This window comes from Corvus brachyrhynchos, unplaced genomic scaffold (assembly GCF_000691975.1).
Source record: "Corvus brachyrhynchos isolate BGI_N302 unplaced genomic scaffold, ASM69197v1 scaffold187, whole genome shotgun sequence".
NCBI classification, from domain to species: Eukaryota; Metazoa; Chordata; class Aves; order Passeriformes; family Corvidae; genus Corvus; species Corvus brachyrhynchos.
The window spans coordinates 1,064,883-1,071,594 of NW_008239050.1; positions in this window are offsets into that span (position 1 = coordinate 1,064,883).

A 6,712-nucleotide genomic window follows, 5' to 3' on the forward strand; every position below is an offset into this window, starting at 1 on the left:
AAAATCAACACCACTTAATATGGTTTTATGGAAAACCCAGTCATATACATTCACCATTTTTCCTAGCCAGGCCATAAGTGAAGTTTACTCAAACTACATCTGTAGAGGCTCTCAAACATTGCATACAAGACTAAATTACACTGAAGTTTGTGAACGTTCATGATTAAGAAATAATGTATTTTAAAATCCCTACCTTTCCTGTGAGGGTGGTGAGGCACTAGCACAGGCTGTCCAGAGAACCTGTGGACGCCCCATCCCTGGAAGTGTTCAAAGCCAGGTTGGATGGGGCCCTGAGCAATCTGATCTAGTGGAAGGTGTCTCTGCCCATGGCGGGTGGGTGGAATGGGTGATCTTTAAGGTCCCTCCCAACACAAACCATTCTGTGATTCTATGATCTATACAATACAAGTACACTAGGACTGAAAGAAAGAAAGAAAAGTGCACTAGTTAAGGTGCCTGGGATATGAATTCATGATGGTGCTGTTGTGAGCAGAACTAAGTTAGCAGCTCTGTGTATATCTAAGAGAAAATTACAATTTGAGAAATAAAAACAGAGGAGCATCAGGCTTTACCCAAGCAAAACTTCAAGGGAGTATGAAAGTGGTTTTAAATCAAGACTGAAGGGTAGGTGACAAGTGCAAAAGACCACAAAGATGAAGGAGATTCACCTTGCAGCAGCAAAAATCAGAGACTACTTTCAAATGAAGGATGATACAGAAATCAGTAAAATTTTTGCAGGAAAGAACAAAACAACTTCTTAGGTTTGTTTTTGTAGTTGCTTTTAAAAAAAATAAACCTACATACTACTACAATAATGCAAGAAGCCTAATAAAGTGGCAAAGTTGGAATGCCTGGTTGTAGACAAGGATTACTGACATTCATGCATTCAAATAAGCTTCTGATAAACGTTGTAATGCCAGTGGGTCACTACCACTACCAAAATATCGAGGACAAAGTAGGATGTATTATTTTAAGGAAATAAGGCCTGTTAGAAGCAGCTTAGGGTCAAATCTGATTAACAGGCTATTTTAACAAGTAACAACTACTGAGGAATTTAAATACAGTGTACAGAAAAGCACAGTGTAAGGACTACACATGAGCAACAATCTGACCACAGGGGTACAAGTGACTGTGGCACACTGGAGGGGATAGAAGAGGTTACAAAGACAGAAAAAACATATTGTAGGTTTTAATTAGCCTTATGCAGAGTGGTTAAACATCAGGTCAGGACAGGATGCCAAGGTTAAACGTTTAAATGCCATTAGTGACTGTTTAACCCAGCATGCAGTCAGGGAAACCACAAGAGGAGAAACAGTTCTTGACTTTATCAGAAGTAAAACACAGGACCCTTTTCAAAGTGATATTATTTGAGAGTTACTCTGTAACCATGAATAAAATACTACTCAAAAGCCCTCTTAAAAGAGTGATAAAGAGCCAAAGGTTTGCATTTCACTTCAACAATGCGAACTATATAAAGAAAAAAAAGCCATCTTTAACAGAACAAACCACAAAAAGGACTAAAAAAGTTCCAAGACAAGTTAAATCCTTGAAATCAGCATGAAGGCTATTTAAAAGCATCAGATTTGATGCTAATCATCAAAGAAGGTTTTAGAAACAGGAAGGAAAAATCTAGCACAGCTAAATAGCAGTGAAATGAACTTTCAGTAGAAGAAAACATCTTTACAGAAGTTTTGTAAAATGAGGAAAGCAAAGGAAGATTTAAATTGTGTCAAATTTAATGTAAAAACACAGTGAGGCAGGTCATCAAGGGCAATTCTATCAACTTAAAAAAGAAAAAGCAGAATGGAGCAACATTTTAAAAACATCTCAATAGTAACAGGCCTGCCCAAGAGCCTGTGCAATGAAAAGTAATCTGTATAGGAAAAAGACTCTTCAAAGAAAGTGACCCCGTAGCAAACCAAGTGTTTCAATCTGCTGTCATTTTATAATGGCTTGGAGAGGTTTTCTGTGAAAGATCTCTCAATTATAGCAAACACTTTAAAGACAGCCTCAAAACAAGGCTAGGAACTGTACTCCTCAGAAACAAAACCTTACAGTTAAAACAGGCAAACCTAGAAAACAGATGGTCCTATAATACGAAGACCTATTAAAAAAAAAAAAAAAATCCATACTGGGCTTACATCTTTGGCTATTGCTCCTCTACCAGAATAATCATAATCATCATCCTTAAAAAGTGCAGAAATAACGAAGATCAACAACACAGCATAGTAAGCAGTTAAATAAATTAGATTTTTTTTTGCCTGAGAAGGATGGAATCGAGGACTAGAGAAAAGGCAAAGTGTAAAATGAGGAACTACAAAACCATGTGTCATGAAGGACATGATCCCTCTGAAACTACTACCTGTCTTGTAGCTGATCTCTCCCTGCTACTGCAACTCTTAAGGCAGGTACACATCCACTTGGTGTCCACAATTCTTAGAAGTTGACCAGGAAGCATCAAGTTGAAAGAGAATGGTCAGGGCTCAGCAAAGCCCATAAGAAGGTCTAAGACCATATTCTGGACAAGTATCACTGTGTGCATGCCCTGCTCTTACACTTTTCTATTTAAACATGCATCCTGAGTGGCTGTTAGGCACATGGAATGTCAGGAGTGAAACAAAATTAAGATCCAAATCATTCAATACTTTCTGACACTGTATTTTGTACATCACAACAAGAACACTGCCTAACATAAACCTTAACGTAGCTCAGTTATTCCAGCATTCAAACAGGATCCTTTCTATGTTTGAGGTCCCAGAGGTGGACACAGCACACTGCAGGTGGGGTCTCACGAGAGCAGAGCAGAGGGGCAGAATCCCCTCCCTCAAGCTGCTTTGGATGCAGCCCAGGACACATTTGGTTTCTAGGCTGCCAGAGCACACTGCTGGGTGATGTCTAGCTTCTCACCCACCAACACCCCAGTCCTTCTCCTCAGGGCTGCTCTCAATCCATTCCCTCCCCAGTCTATGTTTGTGCTTGGGACTGCCCCAAGCCAGGTGTAGGATCTTGCACTTGGCCTTGCTGAGCTCCACAAGGCTCACCCAGACCTCTCACATTCTCATCTAAACCAAACACATTGTATTTAACCAGTCTGAAACTATTTTTGAAAAGAAACTTGCATTTGAAACTAGGAGTTTAACTGATGATGGTAAATAAAAGCACATGTATTTTTCTGTTTTACACACCCCATCTTTACAAATGCTCCTGGAAAAAAGTTAAATAAAGTTCTCTAAAAGAAGACAACTGTCTCTACACATTTATGTTGGCTAAAATATATAAAATTCAGGACTTGGATATAACATGGATTTAATAGGATATTCAAATAACTAGGAAATTAAATTATTTTCAGTTTAGAATAATCGCTTTATCAAACATATAAACAAGACAGCTTTTCCATCGTTAAGGGGAAAAAAAAAGAGCCAGAGTAAATATGTTGATAGCAAGACATTTTTATTTTCGTGTTCTAAGATCTCCCTCATGTGGCTAAACACAACACTACTGAAGGTTCCACTGAAATACACTAATACACGACATCAAAATGTGTAAGATGCACTATCAGACACCAAAACCACTCAGAACCCCTCAAAGAATAAGCACAAACTACGTGATCAGCCATCGACTTCAGGACGTACTTCAGGAAACATTCTGAACCTGATTTTTGAAAGCACCCATAATGGAAATGCATCTGAGGTCAGATACGCCTCAGCAGCAATATCAAAAATACTGAACACTCAGGACAGTTATGCATTCAACCACACTCAGAACACTTTTTATTAAGACAAATATGCTTGAATAAATACGAATTTATTAGTAGCACTAGTAATAAGAGAATTATTTCTCACTGAAAGCTGGATCCCAGAATATAAAGCAGTCCTGGAATGCTTTTACAATAGTCCTTAAGTAACACAGCACCTGTTGGCTATTCTGCTACTCAGTTATTCTCCTGATAGTGCAATTCTCATTGGCATACAATACTGTTTCACAGAATCACAGAATAGATGGGGTTGGAAGGGACCTCTGGAGACCATCTAGTCCAACCCTCCTGCCAAAGCTGGATCACCTAGAGCAGGTGACACAGGAATGCACCCAGGTGGGTACTGAATATCTCCAGAAAAGGAGACTCCATGACCCCCCTGGGCAGCCTGTTCCACTGCCGCCCTCAACATAAAGAGGTTCTTCTACATGTTGTAGCTGAAATTTCTGAGTTTTAGAATACGTCTGTTGCCCCTTAGTGGTGCTTTGAGTTTTAAACTATCCATCAATACTTTGTAGGACAGGTAGCAATAACGCAGGATTCCAAAAGTTAAGACGTCAGCTCGGGGAATGACAACCAGAAGCCAAATTTGCATATACTGGGTAATTAACAGGCATTCAATTATTGCGACATCACTTCACGAACTTGTACTGCAACAGCACATAGGGATTGTGAAATGCAGAAAGCACATACACAGCACTCCTAAGGCTGTTACCTCTGTGACACTTTTTTCACTGCTGGAATGAAAGCCAGGCCAATACAAGGCACATAAAGGCATGAGATGACAGTGCACTGGAAACATCTTTAACACGTCTTAAACATTTGCCTTCTGCAGATAAACTCTGGGGACCTTGAGCTGTTTACACTATTTACAGCGGCTGCCAGAGGAGCTCACGAGCGTTTCAAACCGAGGTGAGCACAGAACCATGGAATCACAGAATGCAAAGGCATTCGAACGGACCTCAAAGACCATCCAGTCGCAACCCACCTGCCATGGCCAGGGAACATGGATTTAATAGGATATTCAAATAACTAGGAAATTAAATTATTTTCAGTTTAGAATAATCGCTTTATCAAACATATAAACAAGACAGCTTTTCCATCGTTAAGGGGAAAAAAAAAGAGCCAGAGTAAATATGTTGATAGCAAGACATTTTTATTTTCGTGTTCTAAGATCTCCCTCATGTGGCTAAACACAACACTACTGAAGGTTCCACTGAAATACACTAATACACGACATCAAAATGTGTAAGATGCACTATCAGACACCAAAACCACTCAGAACCCCTCAAAGAATAAGCACAAACTACGTGATCAGCCATCGACTTCAGGACGTACTTCAGGAAACATTCTGAACCTGATTTTTGAAAGCACCCATAATGGAAATGCATCTGAGGTCAGATACGCCTCAGCAGCAATATCAAAAATACTGAACACTCAGGACAGTTATGCATTCAACCACACTCAGAACACTTTTTATTAAGACAAATATGCTTGAATAAATACGAATTTATTAGTAGCACTAGTAGTAAGAGAATTATTTCTCACTGAAAGCTGGATCCCAGAATATAAAGCAGTCCTGGAATGCTTTTACAATAGTCCTTAAGTAACACAGCACCTGTTGGCTATTCTGCTACTCAGTTATTCTCCTGATAGTGCAATTCTCATTGGCATACAATACTGTTTCACAGAATCACAGAATAGATGGGGTTGGAAGGGACCTCTGGAGACCATCTAGTCCAACCCTCCTGCCAAAGCTGGATCACCTAGAGCAGGTGACACAGGAATGCACCCAGGTGGGTACTGAATATCTCCAGAAAAGGAGACTCCATGACCCCCCTGGGCAGCCTGTTCCACTGCCGCCCTCAACATAAAGAGGTTCTTCTACATGTTGTAGCTGAAATTTCTGAGTTTTAGAATACGTCTGTTGCCCCTTAGTGGTGCTTTGAGTTTTAAACTATCCATCAATACTTTGTAGGACAGGTAGAAATAACGCAGGATTCCAAAAGTTAAGACGTCAGCTCGGGGAATGACAACCAGAAGCCAAATTTGCATATACTGGGTAATTAACAGGCATTCAATTATTGCGACATCACTTCACGAACTTGTACTGCAACAGCACATAGGGATTGTGAAATGCAGAAAGCACATACACAGCACTCCTAAGGCTGTTACCTCTGTGACACTTTTTTCACTGCTGGAATGAAAGCCAGGCCAATACAAGGCACATAAAGGCATGAGATGACAGTGCACTGGAAACATCTTTAACACGTCTTAAACATTTGCCTTCTGCAGATAAACTCTGGGGACCTTGAGCTGTTTACACTATTTACAGCGGCTGCCAGAGGAGCTCACGAGCGTTTCAAACCGAGGTGAGCACAGAACCATGGAATCACAGAATGCAAAGGCATTCGAACGGACCTCAAAGACCATCCAGTCGCAACCCCCCTGCCATGGCCAGGGACACCTCCCACTAGACCAGGCTGCTCAAGGCAACCTGGCCTTTGAACACTGCCAGGGCTGGGGCATCCACAACCTTCCTGGTCAACCTGTTCCAGAGTCTCACCACTCTCACAGTAAAGGATTTCTTCTTAACATCCAGCCTAAATTTCCCCTCTTTCAGTTTGTACCCATTATTCCCTGTCCTGTCACTACAGTTCCTCACGAAGAGAAACCTCTCCGCCTTCTCTGCAGGCCCCCGTCACATCCTGTAAGGTTGTTATGGGGTCTCCACGCATCAAATCGGCACCAGCAGCAGCTCCCAGTGCTTCCCCACTCGCTGCTAAGCGGCAGCCTCGGGACGGGCAGCCGGGGAACAGCAGGACTCCTAGGTTCGGGCTTCCCGAGTCCTCCGTCCGCTTCCCGAAGCCCCCACAGCCCCCCAGGTCCGCCAGCAGCACCGGGCGACGGATTCTGGGGCGGCCGCCCCTCTGGGGACTCCTTGTCGTGCGGCAGGAG